This window comes from Bombus terrestris, chromosome 7 (genome assembly GCF_910591885.1).
Source record: "Bombus terrestris chromosome 7, iyBomTerr1.2, whole genome shotgun sequence".
Classification (NCBI taxonomy): domain Eukaryota; kingdom Metazoa; phylum Arthropoda; class Insecta; order Hymenoptera; family Apidae; genus Bombus; species Bombus terrestris.
The window spans coordinates 13,448,175-13,469,179 of record NC_063275.1 but is presented as its reverse complement, the minus strand read 5'-3'; positions in this window follow the sequence as shown (position 1 = coordinate 13,469,179).

The following is a 21,005-nucleotide window of genomic DNA, read 5'->3' as shown; positions in this document are numbered from 1 at the left end:
CCGGATTAATTTTTACGTTACATCGTTTCATCGATTTTCTCTACCTCTCGTCTCGTAGTGTTAGCTGATTTGATAAATAAGTGGCACATTCAGAAATCTTTGAATTTACGTCACGGGTTTTTGAATCTTAAAATTATTAAATCGTATCGTTGTACTAGATCCAAATAGCCGGCGATCCCAGAGTCACGAGAACGAAGCAGAAGACCTTATTAATAATCGTAGAGTGTCACGGGGACGCAAGCGGAGTTTCCATCTTGGAGTTACTAGAAAAAGATCACAAGGAACCGGGATTGTGCAAAAGGAAGAGACGGAGAAATAGAGAAAGGAGGAGGCAGAAACCTGTCTGTCGTACTGTCCGTCAAGACGTTGCGTCTGGGGGGTGGCGAAGGCGTAATAATAGCGACGATAATACATGCGCTCGACACGGTGAATCTCGTGCGAGAGTCCAAGCAAACGGAGTCCTGGCTTGTCTCCCTTTATTTCATATCTGCCTGACTTTCTCTCTGATCTACTCCATCTTTCTGCTCTCCTCTGATGCGTGTACCACGTCTGAGGTGGGTGGCCATGGATTCAACGAACAATAGTACACGTGTACCCGTCATGCCAGACTGTCGTGGCTATTTCAGACGAAACAACGGAACGCGACCAGACGTATCTTCGCGGCCGTCGCTTCCCCACCTTGCGATCCGATCTACGTCCACCTGACAAATTCTCCTCCGTTGGAATCTCGCGCGCCTCGATTCGTCTGTGGAGCAAGACATTCTACTTATTTTTTTACTTTTCGTTAAAATAATAAATACGAGAAACGAATTATTTTGGTACGAGCTCCTTGGAACCAGCTTTTGAAAGTACCTCAATTTCGTTATCTGGCCATATTATTAATATCCAACTCCACTTAATGGAACGAAATTTGTAATCAATATGTAATTTGAATGGTTTCCTGATAATCGAAACTATTTATTCGAAATTGGATTCCAATTGTATGAAACAGAAGTCACAGATAGCTTATTACGTAGACTCCAGCTGTAGATCGATCTGCTTGTTCGCTGATGGGTTTGATGAATGAATGAAGTTCTAGTTATCGAACAACAAAGTTCTGTAATTGCTGAGAAATAATTTAGGATGAAATTATTAGACAAATTTTGCATCAATAAATAATATAATTTTTCTGTCGATCTATTAGTATATCAACGCTGCGCTCTCCGAGTAGTTTTGGACACGAAAAACCATGTTCCTACCTGGCGCCATATAGTGCAAACATAAATTACTCTCGTGCATAGACAGAACAACGTGCCTCGGAGTAGAATGTTCCTCTTTTTCCTCGCCCCCTTCCATTCGATAATTTTCTTCGATCCTTTTACCTCTTCGCCCTTCCTCGAACATCCTTTCTTCCGCCTAGTTCGTCCGCCTCGTACTTTCATTTTTCTCCTACAAACAGCTTATGGTGTATCTCCTTCCTTGTTTTACTAGGCTGCCCCCTCGGCGAATCGTCAGCGCTCGCTTTAGTTGCATTCCTCTGGCAAGAGACCTTAAGCGTAATTCCGCGAGCCGGAGCCCGTAACGCCTGCTACGAACTAAGGCGGCGTCGATGACGGCGTTATTGCCACCCTGCAACGCTGCCGCTTAACGCGATCGCTGACTGAGACCAGCCGTTATCTGAGAATAGGCGGAGAGACCGCGGTAAAATTGGTTGGAAAATTATGTGTACGCGCACTGGCTAACGTATTCGTTTTTCGAGTCCCGTCCCATGGAACGTCGTTGTGGCGCCGATATGCAGCTCTCGGCACTGTTTCAACATTCTGCACCTTCTAATAGAAGCTCTTATTAAACTACATGTTTATAGTAGCGGCGTATTAACTGGTTGGGAATTTGTTTCGTTAAATGGTCATTGTTAATCCTCGACAGTTCTACGGACTAATTTTTTCAGGAGCGAGCACGTAGTGTTGCGTGTAATAATTTGTAGAAGTGTTGGAATACTTGCTAGTTGTATCCACTTATATGTTATATTCATCAAATGTTTCTCTAACAAGTGCCTTTGCCCTCGAAAAATACTTTTGTGGATTAAATAAACAGATATGCCAAGCATCCATACTCAACTTATTCTTGAGACTTTCTAGAAATATATCTACCTCGATAATTGGACAGACCAAGTCGAGTCCATGGTCGGTTAACGAAGCATTGCTACTTTAGATAGAATTTTACTCCATCTGAATCGAAGGATAAACATAATTCTTCCCACTACCAACGATTTTACGTTCATATTATAGTTCACATTCGATCAAACACTAAATAAAATTTCGTTTCAATAAACGAAACTCTACTGCAACGAAACATTTCTCACATCAACGAATTAGAACAAACATACAATCCAGCCGAGTTTTTCAAAACTACTCCAAAGCGGTTCCACTCACGCTCGTACAACTCGAAACACGTTACAGCTGTGTATGTATAAGCACGACTCATTTGTCGTTGCACCGCGTAATCGCTCCGTCCACCAGACCACAGACTGTTTCGAACTCGGCACGTCGCATCGCGTCGACGAAAATAAGCGGCAGTGCTCGAAACGAGAGCGACGATACCTGTCAGCGTGGCGGAACATCCGCGGAATTTCAGGAAACGTGAACGCAAGGTCCCGTAACGTTTCGCTGTTCGTTTCACGAGGCATCATTACGTAAGCCGCGAGACGGAACAATATTACTGGTCGCATTTTAGCCACAGACAGCCACCCACGCAAGCTGGTTGGCGTTTGCCATTCGTCTTCCTTCCGCTCTTTCCACGACGTTCTCTCTCGATCTTCTAGTTTCCTTCTGCGCTTTCGATCGTACGGAACGACGCCGTGACGGACGTTCATCGCAGCTTTTTTTGTCGTTGCAGACGCCGCGACGATGCACAGACCGTGCGAAAACGTTACGATCATTCCCCTCCTTGCCTTGCACATCGACCATAGCCACCGCTAATTCCTTGCTACTATTTGAAGCGGACGTCCTGTACCTCGACTCGCCTTGGTCTTCGTCCAGGACGTTCGACCAATTCTCTTACTATGAGATTACCCCGGGATGACCAAATGGAACTTTCGATGGAACTCGAACTTCATCGTTAGTTTCAAAACATAGGAAGAAAGAAAGTATCGGTATGGATACTATTTTCTTTCTTATTTCTTCGGATATGAGTTGCCTAGATACTTACACGGATCTATAAATTGGAAAGTACAGCAAAGTGACGATGGTAATAAACGTTAGTTTGCTGAATTTGCCTGAGAATTCTTTACGTCTTTACGTTTATTTACGATCAATAAACTTGCAAGTAAGTAGTTAATTTTTTAAGAAGTTCGACGTTAATCTAAAGTGTCCGATTACAAAGGCGAAGTTCAGTTGATTAACTCGACTTCCGAGAAGCTCGTACGGAAACGAAAGTGGAGTTGAAACGCGATAGAAGATTCTTCGCGAATAAAACGACCATCTCCAAAAATACACGATAGGAAATACCACGTAATCTATTCCCTCTAATCCCCATCGAAGCCCGTCGATCGTATCTCTCCAGGAAGCCAGGAACAAGCCACTCGGTTGCCGTGAAACTTAACGAACAGTTCCGCGAGAGTCGTGATTTTTGCTCTCCCTTGTAAACGAGATAACGCGTTTGAATAACGGGTCTCCCATTCTGCTGTGAAAAATCTCGCGGCATAGACGAAAATAATCATTGTAGTTAGCCAGTGACTACGTCGTGGAAATTACGTAGGAGAGGAACTGAAATTCTCGCGGATGCTCGTTACCGTCGCTCGATTATAAGTTCTTTTCGTCCTTCTGCCATCGCCTGGAATTCTACCATAGGGTCACGGATTTTTCTTCCGTGTTTTCTCCTTCACGGTGAAGAGTTTGTCGCCAGCGAAAGGTGGAACGCGGTGAATCGGAGAATTTCGCGGCGCGAAAAGGTGCTAGTAGAGAAGGAAGAAGGAACGAACGAAGCACGGGCCGCGCGCGTTGGAAAGCCAGACGTCGCCGGCAATAACTTGTTGCACCCAACCACTTGTTGCACGCCTCTCAAAATTCTTCACGCCTCGCCGAGCAATTTTACCGTAAATTGCCTGTTCGGGAAAAAAATCTCTTCTCGTGGCGTATCTCATTGGCGCGAAGCCGGCACCGTGCAAGAACTGGTCGCGAAAGAGCATTGCTTATAAGATTGCGACCAGGAAGGACCAAAAAGGAACCCGATAGACGGACGCCGCGGTAACAAATTGAGAGATTTTACTACGACGCCGGTTCGCGCGACCGCCGCGTTATTATCCGTTCACCACCGCCAACGCAACGCGGCGCCGCCATTCAATGTCGTTGGTTGTTCGGCGCAGCGTTTCTCTTTTTTCGTTTTTTTTTTTTTTTATTTTTAATTTCGAAGATTGGTTTCACTGGTGTATTAATTGCATCGTTATCCTAGAAGAAACGTATTTATTGCTAAGTTTGGTCGTAAAGTATTTAGTTTAAGAGGAAATTCGAAAAGGCTGGAATTTTTTAACGAGTTGATTAGTTAGCTAGAAATTGTGCATTATGTAATTTTGACGTGACTCGATCGGTATCTAATTAAGGAAATGAATAGAAGGGAATAGAATTTTGTAAAAGTTAACGTTAGTAGAAATTATACTTTTTAGATAGACAGTATACAATTTTAATTTAGATCGATCTGCACGAGTCGTATCATGTATATGTATGCATGATAAAAAAAATCAGAAACTGTGTTCGTAGAAGTTAAATAGAAAAGGATAGTAGTTGTAAAGTCATAATATGTCTTGATGCGGTTGCGCGTACGTTTAATTGAATGGTAATTAACTACCAAGCTTAATCCGGAACGCATTGGAACGACGAGGAAAACAAACTTGATTAGGATAATCTCGAACCCCAAGAACTGAAACGTCCTCGTGATACGGCATATTGAAACGAGCGTTAAATTCTGGTGCTTCGCGGCGTTATTTTCAAGTAATGGGAGAAAAAACAACATTTCCATTAAAATCCACCGGCTAGGTGATCTACGAGCAGGGAATATTAATTTCAGTTGCTCGCGAGGCCGCCTTGATAAATTAGCTCTGCAAATGACCATGAATGTGCCAGCGTTATTCCAGCGAAAGAAGAAAAAAGAAGTGAAACGATTAGATTGTCATAAGGAAGTGCGAATTCTCGTTTCTTTGGGTTGTGCGCGCAAACGTGATGCGATTAGTCTTCTTTTTTAACTAAAGCAGTACCGTACGGTCAATTGAAGCCTGTTGCAGCTATCGTTGCTGCGATTGTGGATTTAACTTGGCGATTTTAATATCGATCAAGATGAAAAGTTGTTCGAATTTACTTTTTAAATATACGTCGTTATCTCGAACGACGATATTCTTTTTCTGTTTGCTGCCGCGTTACAGTAAAACGACAAACACGAGACTAAATATAAATCATGTAATTAATTTGTTGCGAAATCATTATAGCAAGAAAAGTTTTATATTGTTGTAACAGCATCCATTTATCGTTATTTAATAATATACATTATGCAATAGAGTAGCATTTAATGGGAGAACTGGCGCGTAGTAAGTCGATAGAATGTGGTAATAAATATATAATTAGTGATTAGGCTCGATATTGGTACTAGCTACCAACCTGTTTTACAAATAACATATTTCGTAAAATGGATGTTAAACTGTATTTCATTGCTTCTATGCCTATTACGGTTATTTTATCGGAACAGCGTTTTTGCACGTTTCCAAATATGTATAGTTTTACTAGATTTAAGGAATCCGAATTATCTTGTTTGCTTTGACGTTATCGATATGAGGCAAATTTCAAATCAAATTACCTATTATGGTATTTGAAAGATTTTACATTTTTATATAACGCATCAGTTTTAACGACTTAAATATAAATAAATTTCTAACAACATTCAATTTCTTGTTAACAACGATGCAGTAGAACGGGTATATTCACGCACAGTTCAAAGTTTCCAGTTTAAAGTTCCACGTCGTATCTTGCGATGTTTCCTCGACGAATTAATATTTCGTTTTAAGAGTTTTACGACTTAGGTAACCTCTCACGTATAGAATTGTGATTCGCGGGTCGGCTTCAAACCAATTCGATCGAGTGGATCTACTAGCTTTCGTTTTTCGACGTAGAATGGCGGCTTTTGAAAGGTGAGCGGCTGTGAGCGGATTGATTGAACGTTGAACGACGACGAGTACATCAAAGGAAATATTATTAGTACGTGACAGGAACTCGCAAAAATAGCAACACCCCCGCAGCTTTGTTTCAAATTTCACTTAGCCTGTGGACAGCAGTCTGACACGTATATTAGAACCGTGTTATAGCAAAGTCTTAAATTAAAGCATCGTGCAGCAGTGGCACCAAGGGTGGCATGTAGCATTCTTTAGAGAAAACGAGCAGTAGCTGAAGTATATTCCAGTAGTCAAAATTAATATTTAGGCTCGTGCCTTTTCAAGTTTCCACCAATTTGTTCGTTCGGAACATTCGAATCTATTGAGATATGTATAACTTTGTGCGCTAGACTAGATTGGCCGCGTAGTAGTGACACACGTATGTGAATATGAGTGTGTGGAAGTATGTGTGTGCGCGGCGTCTCGAAAAACAGATGAATATAACTGTTCTGTTGGCAGTGTGATATGAAAGATGATGAGACAAAGTCTGAGTGCTGAGACGCGTGGAAATGTATATCGATCTAAAATCTAGAATTATTTTAATATGAATTCCAAGTGTAATCTTAGTGTTCCTTTACTTTTATTTCCGCGATTAAGATCCACAATTCTTAACAGAATCATTCTCCTTAAAGCTATTCTACTTAACTCCATGATATAGAGTTACATAACGTTCAAAATCAGTTCTTGGTACTTAACGATCTTTGTAATATTATCTCTACGTTAATTTTATTCTTTGTAAATTTGCCAACTTCGTTACGTGAATAGTCCAGTTAACGTTCGATTATCAAGAAGTAGACGATTCAGTTTCATAAGTTTGTTTATCACAAGGAATATTTGTACCATCATTTTTCTCTACTTTTGTTTATTATTAAATTCAACTTCAAACATGTTACTCTATCGTCACATATCTAATTTCAATGAAAATTGTCCACCTGTATAAATAATGATAATTTGAAACCTCCGCCCATCGTCTCGATACAATGTACGTTTCATTCCCAATTAAATCTGAATACAATCAGGGACGAACGAAATGCGATGCGACGCCTCTGCAAGGCGTATCACTCACTGGATCCATCGATAGCGATCTCGGGTTCGCGTTTACGTTCGAACGACATTCGCCAGGCGACATAGAAGGATCGATCGATCGTCCTCGTCGAGTCGATCTACGCTGGTTCAGCGGATATCTTACTCTCGATCCTCTTCTCCACCTTGCTCACCACCCACCCGACTAACGAACTCACCGCGACACAAGACACTTAGCACGGCTCTCCGGTAAAAATCGTTTTCACGCATGCAAACGAGCGACTCAGCATTAATTAGCGTCAACGTCATCGTCGTGGCGCACCGCTGCTCACCTGGCTGTTATGCAAGCGTGTAATAGCTCGAGCACGCTTCTGCGCGCGAGTGCGTGCCACTAATGACAAATGCGAACGATCGAACGATGATTTTTCGTTGAGATTTCCTGGCGACCCACAACCGTTTCACGCAAACCGAACGTTTCACCGCAACACGATGCGCTAACATGAACCGTAATCATCGTAATTATTTTATCGCCGTGCAAAGAGAGAGGCAATTAAATCGGCTGACACGAAGGTGCGAATTAATTTAATTGGGTCCTGGTAATTTGTCCAATTTTTTGCAACCCAATTTCGTTATCTCCTTTTACTAGCGTGCCGCTGATTTATCCGCATGCTTGATACGCTCAATTTACGCTTGATCGATCGGATGGTGTCACGGGGTCGGTGTGACAACCGATTACGATCGTTTCTGACGTCGATTGATGCGGAAACCCGGGAACATTGCCGTCTAGTCAAAATTGTCCTTCCGACAGCGGAAGAATCTTTCTTATTACGAGATCTCTGAGTAAGCAATCGGAGAATTAATTTGACAAAAATTCATGAATTTCACTGAACATCGAAACCTAGGTATCTTTTATACTGATTACGATGTCTCATAGTATTCTTAGCTATAAGCGCTATTCTCAGAAGATAAATTTCAATTCTTCTAATATTCAAGGGAAGCAATCGAACAAACTTCTACAAACCCACAAACGAAAGGAATCTGTCTCTTACTAAGAGATTTCAAATTATATCATCCTCGACTTAATTTGACAACAATTTCAAGTTGAAACGTATTTTCCTTAGGACGTGGTTTCACAATGCCACTGTAACACTGGCATCGAAAGATAAATCTCGACCCTCGAAACAACCGAGCGAAGCAATCAAACAAACCTCGGCAAGCTCGCAAACAAAAAGGAAATCTCTCGAGAAACCACTCCTCCCTTTTGAAAGACGCTGCCATAGAATCACCATCGTCACTTCCGTTTCTCCCCTGTCGTCTTCCCACGTTCACCAACGCGTTCGATCGTGACTCATGACGCGCCACTCGCCTCGAGACTCGCGCGTCGGACGGACGGACAAAGAGAAGAAAAAAGTGCGCCGGTGGGTCGACCGAGGAGGAAAAGTATTCGCGAGCGGCGCAGATATATCAATCCGAGTCGGTATGAATCCCGCCGACAGGTTTAAGGCTTGCGGCTCCGACGAGTCCTGGACAGGTGCGATTCCTATGAAAGACGCGCGACGCACACGCATGCCCGTGCGTGTGAGCGCGCATTGTCCGCGCGCGTTGCATTTCGTGTTAGCTGGAAAGGCGAACGAGAAGCTTGACTGCTCGGTGACACTAACCCCTGAGATCGTTAATAAATCGAGAACTTTTTCGTGCCATTTGGATAATATTTTCGTGAAGTATACTTTCAAGAGAAGGATAATGGATAGGTTTAATATTTTTGTGGATTTTCGTTTCAAAACTCTATAAGAGTTTTGTTTGTAAGCGTTTGGAAGAAGATGAAAATTTGATAATGAATTTTAGGCCTCCATCATACGTGATGCAATATGTTTTCATTATGGCAACGCGTTAGATTTTATAAAAAGAAATCGATATGGACTGTTTCTTTGCACGCTGTTGCTTATTGCTAATTACATTAACTGTTACAATAAATATCACTGGATACGATGGATTTTGTACGATATATGACAAATTGTCCTCAATAATGAGCTTTTATTAATTATTCTTTTTATATTTGCATAGAACGTGACACACGAATCCTATCAATATCCAAGACAGTTTGGTTTATATTTGACACATGTTAGATAATTATGGTGTATTTAATTTATCATCTTGTTTTCTACGTATTAGACTTGCATCGTACAGGATACAGAATACACGTCAAAACGAAGCAAGTGATTCCAGCAACTGTAACTCGCCTATTTACGACGCAATGAAACCACTTGAAAATTTAAAAAATTATATTTCTTACCACTTTGTCATGTTACATATAATTGGTTTTCTTACTGTAACGATGTGCCTAACACGATAGATGGTTTGAAATTAAAATACTCTCATTTGACACGTAATATACCGGTGCACCATATTACGGAAACAGTTTTTCTTTCGCTCGTAAGATTTGGTCCTTAGCCGTAGCCCGATTTAATTACACGAATCGATTCGACAGAACCGACGTCGGCTGACGACGAAGTGAAAGCCTTTCCGTCAGCGGAGACGCCAATTAGGACGTGTTAACCAGCTCGAGATCGTAAGAACCTTATGTCTGGTTGAAGTGCGATCTCTTTCATGTCAATCGTCACGCACCATGGCAGCAATCGAAACGCACAAATTACCAGCCACGATTATACCTGTCCGTTAATTGAGGGGAAAATTACGTTACGTAAAATTGCATAAAATAAACAGTTTTTAAATCTCCGTCCAGCGAAATTATATTTCGCTTTCGAATTTTAAAAAGAAAGGGAAACTCAACTTTATCGATATCATTTATTATCCAACGAAATGAATTTGTATTAAGCGACCAGAGAAATTCAGGCAGGTTGCTAAATAGGCTACTATAAATTTCACATCTTGGATGTCATCATACGTAACGCAATTATTAATATTTATCTCCTGTTGTAAAGTTGAAGATATATATTTGTATACTCGATACTAGGTCCTTCTGCGTAATTGAACTAATATCATTAGCAGAACTTGACACGTTGTACGTTACAAATTAATATTATCAATAAATATTCCTGCACGACAGCAATTAGCGTAGCAATAAAACGAAATGCAAATTACAAATTACGTAAATGGTCTACAACCTATAATTTCAAATTTGTCGTTTCACCGGTATTGTTGGTTAATCAATTACTATAGAAAGGGAGGCAGAAATTCAAGAAATCATAATAATAAAAAAACGATTTCAAACTCTTCGTTATTTTCACTCATTGTCAAAGAGTTGATATTATTTTTCTATACATTTTTTTGGAACCAAGCTGAGGATCGATTCGGAGGGAAGAAAATGGCGACGTTTCAGCCTCGAGAGGCAAGTCGAAACGTTAGAAAAGGGGCAGGCCTCGCGCTGTCTTTCTCGCACCGCGATGACGTACGATAAAAAATCTCATTTTCGTTGCACCTTGCGTGCGGTGGGCCACGCCTGCTAAATTATGTTTTTCCCAAATTGCCCCCAGTCACGCCCACTCGTACGTTCTCGACATCGAGAAGGGTTGACGGTCATTAAAGCGTACACGATCTCCCAGTCGAACAACTATCGTCCGTTCGACTTTTAATCCCTCAAAAAAATCGAGTCGTTTGTAGAATCGTCTGGCAAATTGTATCATCCGGCTTTCGCCGTTTTCAACTTCGTCCAACCGTATTAAACAGTCGATGTCGGACGCTGATGCGAAGTTACGTTCTTTCATTAACGATGATCGAGCCTCGTGAAATGGCCAGTATTTGTTTGATACTCTTCGTTGTTGCGGAAACAGGCTTACAGGGAAGGTGGAGTAGCGCGTCAATTACTTGTAATTGTTCGTCAGCCTTTAAGACGTTACATAGTGTACCCAGAATGCTCTTGCTGTGGATAAACATCGCGTGGACGTCGGCTTTCCGAAGTTTCCAAGAGATAATCCGATCGTATCACGTCGGAGACACAATAAAACCGATAGATCGTCGGTGATCTCCTCACGTCGCAGTTCAAGCGTTTCACGAATAAGGTGAAGAAATTGAACTTTGTATATGATAATAGAATTTATTATGCAAATTCAACAGAATTACGGTTCAAGGTGTTACAGAATGATTTAAAGTGTTACAAGAGACTGAGTCAAAATATTTTAACAAACTGGGGCGTGCACTTATGAAGGGTTTTTATATTGAGGTTTTAATACTTCTGGAGGGGTTGTCGTCTGGTGTATCTCAGAGACGCCTATTCCGTTACTATTTGGTTATTGTTTCGATGGCTGTGGTACGCAGGATGTCTATCCTATCATATTACTGTTTCTGAACGGGTGGTCTTCTCGAGCGTGTGACAATCGCGTGTGTTTCAGAAAGGGATGTTGCGTTGGACAGTTTCGATCGTTACATCGAGACAAAATAACTCAAAGAGCATATTAAAAGTATAATGGTAGGTAGCTCGAAGTCGTTATTACAGCAATGTAGCGCAAGTATATTATAATATAATGAAGTAAGAACGTGGAAATATGAAAGTTAAGGATAAAATTGTGAAGATCGTTGGAAAAGAGGACGAAGATTCGACGACAATGTAGCAGCTTCAACGTTCTATTCTGAAAAGCATGCGGTATATATTCAGAAGCCAATCGATCGTCCATGAAGCACCGAAGAATTCAGATACCTTACCGAACGTTGTTGGAAATAATAGCCGAATTAGCAAGGCCATGCCAACATCTATTCTTAACGTCCATTACACTGGCGTCTCGAAATCTGCCTGTAAATCTGTTATCGCAACTAAAAGCCTGCTCGTCGTGCGTCACGAAGTGAATTATGATCAGAATATGGAAACTGTCGCGCGTCATTGGTAAAATCCATTCACTATTAACTCACCTCTTAGCATCAGCAATCGAATCCACCTCGAACGATCTGGCCTTCTCGAAGGTTTCGGAGCACGTTTCGCAATCTACCGCGAGATGCTCCGAGAATCTACATCGAGTCAGCGAAAAGTGGCGGTTGGACCAGTCGTTTCGAGCGTTTTGACGAGGTAATCAACCAGAATGGGCAACCTTGTTTCGCGGTGGATGTTAAGAAGTCGCGAGATGGACGCGAGGCGGGTTGAGACGCGCGAGGTTACGACAGGTGCGTGCTGTGTTCGACGCTGGCTCATTGTTCACGTTTGTTAAAAGCGTTAACGCGGTAATTAATCACAATTACCGAGCGGCTTGTCGAGGTTAAAATGACGAGAAGACTTTGTGAAAGCGAGAATTGTGTAGAATCGGTAATTTGTTCTGTTGGTAAAATAGGTATTAAACATACGACTTAGTTAGGGGCTGGCTTGCAGATGTTGGCTTTTGTTTAAAGATTGATAGCCGTTAACAGAAGTTTTAATAAATGGGTTTTAATAAATTTCCTATAGCGTACGTTTCAATCTACGACGAATAAACATCGTTCCTTAAAAAATACAATTTTATCGTAAAATAATTTTATTTCGTGACTTATCACAAGTACTATTTACATTTTACATTATTCTCTTGTTTCAACAGTTGTTAACTATTTCTTTTGAAAATTATGTAATATACATATAATACAACAGTTTATATAATTCATGCAATTTAGATTCGAAATGAAATGGAAACATTATTTTGGACAACGTAATAGAAAGAAAATATCTAAAAATGCATTTCTGTTCCAATAGACGCGATATATTCGTAGTTCATTAACATATGTAGAAACGACGTATGGAAATCTCAATAGGATTTTCATGTTCACCATTTTCTATCGGTTAATTACACGCTCCAAATGACAACGACCAGCTTCATCTTGCGTAAGGGGAAAGCAGCGTATGCCATACGGGTGTTTAGGTATGGATTTATGAGCGGCCGTGACCGAGGAACGTTGGAGATGTTCACGTGCGAGCGTCTGTTCACTGAGAAAAGTTCATCACGGGTTAATCCTGAAATACGGCGATCGGACATCGGACAGCGCGGAGAAAATGCTAAGCCGTGTTAAACGATCGATCGTGGTTAACTGCCGGTGCATACGTTGGACGAGTCTTTGCGCGGGAATTGTGCCGTGAAAATACAACTAATTTATCGTGGCATTTTGTAGAAGCACGTTTGTGTGCGGCATCGTTCAGTTGTATGTGTCACTTGATTATCTTTGACAGGGTGTAATTCAATTGTGACAGGATGAAGAAAAGAACTCCGGGTGATTATACTCTTTTTGCTGTCACAGTTATTGTGTAGAATATAATGACACGGCAAAATTGATTTTTAGAACTAGTAACGTAATAACAAAAATGAAATCCATAAGTGTCGAACGTCGTGCATTTGCTTGGTTTTGTAACATGTCTGTTACTTTAAAAGTAAAGACTACCGCGATTGATTCAAATAGCGATATCGCAAACTGACAGCTACTTTGATGAATCGTGCGTAACTTTCACACGCGTACACTATCGCCACACGTTTTTATGTATGATCGAAATTTATAACACGTTGATTCGATAAGAATATGACAAGCATAGCCTCTAGTTATTACATAATTCGTTAATAAGTTACATATCAGAACTATCCTTGTGGCGTTACTGCAAATCAACAAAAATATCTACAAATATCATATCTACAGTCGGTTTTAATTTCTTCAAATTAATTCTTCTCCTTTTTGCAGCTGCGTTCTTCTTCTTTTCTCTACGTGTACTGATTCAGGTTTGTCAGATTCTACAGTCCAAATAAAAGGCCATTTTCTCTTCTCTTCGCCGCTTTAACCGCGAGTTTAACTCGCTAAAGTATGGGAAGGGCTTAATCTTCTATGTCCTGACAATCCAAACATCGCACGCTAATCCAAAAATCTTCGCAATATATTGGCAAATGAAGGGAATTATTCCAAGTTTGGAAAGCTTTTTAAATTCAGGAGGCAAAATCCACGCTCTTCTATCCCTTCGTTCGCATCGTTCCCCTATTTCATACCGGTTCAATCTCCGGACGTTATAAGCAAACTCATCGTTGAACGCAAATGGTCTGCGGTAACTACAGGTCCGAGCAGAAGCGTGATGTCTGCTCGCGATCGATTCGCTGGCCGAGCTTCGGATGAATGGAAATCGCGTGAATGACCGAGGGAACGCCCTGGGTGATTGGGGTGATGCCAGAATGAGCGGCGAGCCGACATGCGTGATCGAGGATGATCGGTCGACTCTCCGGGAATCGTTGGGTCCTCCGGTTTGCTCGCGCAGCGGCTCCGAGAAATCGTCGTTGAAATAATCCTCCTGGAGGCATGCGCGCGAGCGAGCACACGTGTGCCGTGGAAACGAGAGAAAGACGCAGAAGCCGGGAAACGGACAGCGAACCTCCGACGAACGGCAGAGAAAAAGAGAAAAGAAATAGCCAAGTGGAAAGTGGCAGGCCACCGTTATTGGCCGGCCGAAAACGCGCCGCCTCGAGGCGCAATATGCAAACGACGCTTTAAAACGGGATATTTGCGCTTCGCGCGCTCTCCGCCGGATAGCCACGCACACGAACGCGCCAAACTCTGGCTCATGCGAGTAACCGCGGTTTTACTGTTTTCTTCATTCACGCGTCTCGCCGACGCGGGTCCAGATGCGTGGGCTTGACACGGCGGCGTCGATGAAAAAAAAATCGTCAAGCACCGACCTGCCGGACATGCGACCTGTAATCAGTCCGGGACCAAAGGGAGGAAACAAGATGGACGTGCAACCGGCAGATTAGGATTTACATTTAATCGAGATCGTCCTTTGGCGAGCTACCGCCCGTAAAATTGATAAAGATTAGGTCGGACGAGTAGTCTTTGGTCGATCGCTATTCTGTTAAGGGTGTAATAGTTTCGTTGCAGCGAGATTCCTGATTTACGCGAAAAGAGAATTGCTTAAGGAAGAAACGCATCTCCCTCAGCGGTAGTTGACCTGGTTCAAACACCTGGAACACCAATTGGCACGGTAAAATAATATTCCTCGAATACGTTCAGGAAAAAAGCGGACCACCTGTGTAATCTTACTCGAAGCTCGATCACCGAACCGAACGTTCTTGGACCTTTGAAAATGCGTCTCGTTACTGATTCCAGAAGGGTTCCGTTACGACTGGGCCGATGTGCTCGAGGTTTGACGAAGCGGCGTCCGAGCCTTGGGGGAGGACCGCGGCGGAGGAAAGAAAAGAGAGTAGCGAGATGCTGGGACGCGGGACAGGTTGCGGGGAGGTGGTTGCTCCACATATAAAAGAGCCGTAGCCCGAGGCGCGACTCTGCTACCGACGTTCCTCCGTGGTGCTACGTGTATAAGACTCGGAAGAGGAGCGGCAGAAACAGCAGCGGAAGAAGGAGAAGAAGAAGAAGAAGAAGAAGAAGAAGAAGAAGAAGAAAGAAACAAAGTGGGAGACGAGAGGGGAGAAGCGAAAGGAGGGAACGTCCATCTCATCCATCCTCCTACCGTCCCCTCATTCTTGCTTCTCCTAATGATAGCGTGCACGTTGTGCCCCCTTCGATGCACCGCGTCGACTGCACCAGCAACAACAACAACAACTACGACGGCCGACAACAACGCGACCGACCGCTGCTCGACGAATATATACACCGAGAAACGACGGTGAAGGCGAACCTAACTACCAGAGCACGCCTCCGCCTCCGTGCACTAAAACATTACCACGCCGCCAGCGTCGGCTGCCGTTCCTGCTACCTTGTAGGGTATCATCCGAGGCACGTATAGGGCCCTAAGTGCTATTCCAGGGCCCCGAACCAGAGCCACCCTTTCCTCGTTCCTCTCCTTCCAGCCAAACATTCTGCTCCTTTCTATCGTGCCCGAGAGGGAGAGACGGGTAATCGAGCGAGACCCGTGATTACCCATTGAGGGTGGAATTCATTATAGCGAAATCCAGGCTTGATACGCTATCCCCCCTCCCCTCGTGTCCGTTTCTCGTCCCTGCTCTCCCCAATTTCATCTCTGTCCTCGTCTTTCGCTCTTCTTATCGTTTCTCGACGCATTTCTTCTTCTTCTTCTTTCGAGTCTTCTTCTGTGCTGTTCTGCTTTCTATATTCTTTTTCTTTGTTCGATTTTTGGTTTTCTTTTTGCAATTGATCCACCTCGTGTTTCTCTTTCGCGCTTTCTGCGCTCTTAGCGCGGACCAATTAATTTTAGCAGCAGTGATTTAAGAGCGCAGCGTTCGTTCGGTAGATTGAGTTTTGATTCGAATAAGTAGCATCTTTGAAATATGGTTTCTCCGTATTTTACTTTCTTTTCTTTTTGTTTTTTATTTTGTCGCGCGTGAGAAACGCGACAGCGTCGATTTGTTTTCTTACGAGCGGTATGGGAAAACGATGCAACACGAGAGGCAGAGCGACAGTTGTTCGGCGATCCGTGCGATTTCAGTATCGTGTTGCTGCAATTTACCCCAGAGATGGCAGAATTCCTCCTTAACGACGTATTCGTTGCTTGTTTTCAGGTTGACCCGCGCAGGATCGCGACACGATTATCTGTGACCACGTCTTTGGAGCGAACTTCGATTTCGCGAAGTGGAAAACACCGTTGCTTTCCTTTTCCGAACGCCGATTTTCGTGACATTCGAAGATATGCACCAATAAATACGGAGAACACGTGACGCGAACAGAATTTTAATGACGCCGAGTTAATAACCTTGTCTCCCCAATCTTCTTTGCCACGAAGCAAGACAGATTTCCAAGGAATCCTCTGGTCGACATTAATTCACGATTTCACAGAAACGCGTGAAAGAAAGCACGACATGCACGGGTCACCGGCGGTGACTAACGAATCCGCGAAACGTGTATCGAATGCCGGATATAAAAACAAAATTAATCAAACATCCGAGTCGAAGCGAGGAGACGCGAGTCGAATCGGTAACCCGCGCCACGAAGACGAATCGAATACCCCAAAGCAGTGACCGCGCATGGAACGCAATCTCCGGGTAAAATTAGTCGAGTCGAATGCTCGAATCAAACCGAGGAAGCGCCTCTAAATCGACCATTAAACCAAAACAGACTTGAAAAACCAAAAAAGAAGCCAAGAATAGAAATAAAAGCAATTTCATCCTCTAACTCTGGCTGTCTCGAAATTCAATTTATCGAAACGGAAACGACGGACGTACCGTGATGGGGACTTGCGTTCTCTTCTGGTCGTCCCGTCCTTTTCTCCAGTTTTTGCGCGTCGCTTCTCCCGGGCGGAGTTTTTGCGAGCGCTGGGCCAAGGCTCGTTTCTCGAGCACTCGCGGACCAACGACGCGGAGTACGTGACAACGATAATCAGCGAGCTTAAGTGGGGTTTAATTTCCCTTGGCGCGGGCGGTGGAGAAAGGTGCCGGTGAACCAAGGGGAACGGAGAGGGGATTGGGGCAAGGGGTAGACGGTCGTGGGGCGAGGCGACGGAAGGGAAATGCGTGTATACACCTGCCAAGAAACATGCAGACTCGTACACGGCATAGGCGGACCTTACGGTCTCGAGAAAAGGAGAGGAACCTCGACGAACGGACAGAAAGAGAAGGGGTAGGTGAACGAGGAGAGAGAGGATGGTCGGACGCGAGCTGCGCCTCGGACAGGGACACAAGAACGTCCTGAGCACGCCCGCGCCACCTGTAATTGGGTCCAATCATCGTGGTTCTCATGCCGACCGATCGTTTCGATCGCCAACCGGTAACCTGCTGACCACTTAGTTCAACGTAGATCTAATCTACAAGGATCGGAATTGGAATTCTTGTTGCACTTTTTGTTCTTGCTTCCTGTTTTATGGGTGTTGCTCGAAGGAGTGAGTTTCATCGCTGGAGGAACAGAGTGGTGTGACAAGTGTTCGCTTTTATTTTTACTTTGTTTGTACGATTATCTTGGATTTTGAAAGGAGAGGTAGAAATTTGATGGCAAGTTTGATCGATGATGGTTTGACGTGGTTACGAAGAATAAATTGATTTCGACCATTTCGGTTGGTTTCGCAACCTTTTGACAGTTTGATGTCAATACGGAATGAGAGTTGCTGGTTGGTTGCGCGTACAGGAGCCACGTCGCATCTCCGGAGGCAGCTGCCTTGACTCCTTTGCCTTGCCTACACGGACTGCATCTATCCTCCGACTGGACGTAGCGCTGGATTAGAACGATACTCGAACCTGTTCAAAATTCTCTCACACCGTCTCTGCTTCTTTCATCGAATTTACTAAAGTGTAAGGAATACAAAGGAAATGCGATATAAATTAACGTATGCAAAGACAAATCATAAAAACTGATCACAGGTATCGGGAATGTCTTATCTTCGATCTATTGCGATCTAGCGCGGATAATTTTCTCATATTTCAGATTAACAGCGTACATCGATCACGACCGTCTTAATTACATTTATTAATTTGCTTCTACATAATCTGTCACGACATAGGATTCATAGAATTCGTTTCGTACTTGTGAAAATGATTTCCGAATAAATCAACTAGCCATCTCCTATAGATTCAACGCATTAAGATATTCATAATTTTACCAAAACTCTTGAATGATTTTGAACGTTGATATAAGAGGAGGGAAAAATTACAAATCACTCGATAATTATATGATCTCGAAACTCTCAACGAAACAATGCAATAAGCTCACGTTCCGAATCAAATTATCCCTTCGTCGCTGCGGATCAGCGCAGACAGCCGCTCTAAAAACAGCCCGAAGTCAACCGTGTTGCTTCCGCGCTTCCATAAATCGGCGATTCGAAGCAATCGTCGTACCGGCGCGTAACGGCCCGCGAACATCCTCGGGAAAAAAAAGAAGTTCGATCGGAAAAATCCACATACCGGCGGTCCTCCTCTCGCTCGGTAAAGATTATCTCAATTATGAACGCGTAAAAGAAGCAGACTCATGCCGGCGTGCTCGATCATCATCGTCGTGAGAGCGCAATCGCAATGCCTCCTATGTCCGTGCGTGCGCGGTATAAACCGCTTCTCCACCTTTTCCTTTTCCTTCTCCTCCTCCTCGTCCTCTTCCTCCTTTCCTTTTTTCTTCCCGTTGGTACGCGCGAACACGTACATATACGCCTCCACCTGCCACTCGACGATGAACCGCCTATAAAACCCCGACGAAGGGAACAACTTTTAGCTCGTACCTCCGTAGACAACGTCCACGCTTCTTCGTTTCCACGAGAGGGAAGACTCTCTCTTGCTCCGCTTGAAAAATTTCATCCAACAGGGAGACGCATTATGGTACCTTTACGACCGCGCTCAATGGCACCTGAATCGACGAGATGAAGACGGAGGTTCTCAGGAATCGAAGTCGATTTCAAGTAAATTCACGAGACCAGTGTAATGATTTAATGACTTCGTGGTTAAACGTCCGATGCGAAAGATGAATCGGCAATGGGAAGGAGTGATTATTCTCGGTTGATAAGGAGATGATAAATTATTGGGGTGTGAAATTTGAATTTTATTGAAGACGAGCTTTAGGAGAGATTAAGCTCTATGATTTCTTTGGTTAATATATACGCGTTAGTTGTTTGCAACACGTTAAATTTAGTATATAATTAATGTGTTTAGGAAACATAATTAATGTTCCAGCTGAGATTAACCTCTTACCATATGTTTTGTCTAATTGATATACACATACGTGTTAGCTGTTTGCGATATTAAATTTAGTACATAATTAATGCGTTTAGAAAACTTTAATCCGTAGTTACAAAGAATTGACATTGAGGTTAGAGTTCAAATTAGAATTTGTTGCAGGTACAAATTATCACTTATAGTTAGAAAATTGACTAGCGGAAGGAACGGAAGTCTGAATAACTTTTAAGATATTAATGTCATTTTCTATTGCACGATCTCAAAAATAAAGCATAAATCGCACAGATCGCAGGAATGGCGAGTTGATACTTTTCTTTCATCCGTATTCCGCTAGCTATCTTGTCAGCCATGCGTAGTATTTTCATCGAATGGCTATCATTATTCTAGTTAGAAAAGTAACAGGATATTGCAAGCCATGCCATGAAAAACTAATTCCGATATAAATCGTCGATCCTCGATCTTCGTTCATACCTCAGGATACCTGATACAATTTACATTAACAAAAGCGATCTAATCGTGAATACGAAACAGCAACTACTTAGAAAATACCAATAAATAATCAAAAATACTCCAAAAATGTAAACTCTAATTAATGGAAATTTGACAAGAAATCGCTACAGGTAACATTGGCAATTAGACAAGGACCGAATCGGTTGGTCGAGATGGCGAGCACGAGGGTGCGATTATTTTTCTCGCGTTAGGCGCGCGCGAATGCTTTCGATTCTCGACGACCCTTTTCGGTCCCGCGCTACTGGCTCCATATCAGCTGGCGTAATCGCTTGGCATTCTCCGTGTACACCGCGAAAGAAACGAGCGAACGGGCTGGAACTTATGGCGGCGCCGTGCAATGACATCAGTAAGCTGGAACGGGTCCGTACGTCATCGTCGCGTACGCGAGATTCCATAGATGAACGCTTGATACGCGCTTATTAATGCAACAACGCCGAGGATCGTCCGGCGCCCAACCCCGGTCGATGGTGGGCGAGAAAAAAAAGAGAAGGAAAAGAAAAGGGCGAGAAGAAAAGTAAAAAAGGGCAAGCGGAAAAAAAGAAAGGAACGAATGGCTCGTTGAACAACTTCTTCGAGCGGTGAGGCGCCGATAAAGTTTCACCTCGCGGTGCAATCGCCGGCCAGGATCGCCAGTTGTCGCTGTTACTTCTTATTCGTGCGCGGGGGCGAGCTTATCTGCGCGAACGACACCCTTTCTCCTTGTCTACCTGCCTCGTTGCCTTGTCGCGCTTTTTATTCCCTTCCGGTTCCCAGAATATCTCCGTCTCGCGATCTTGTCACGTTCGGCAGAAGCTTGC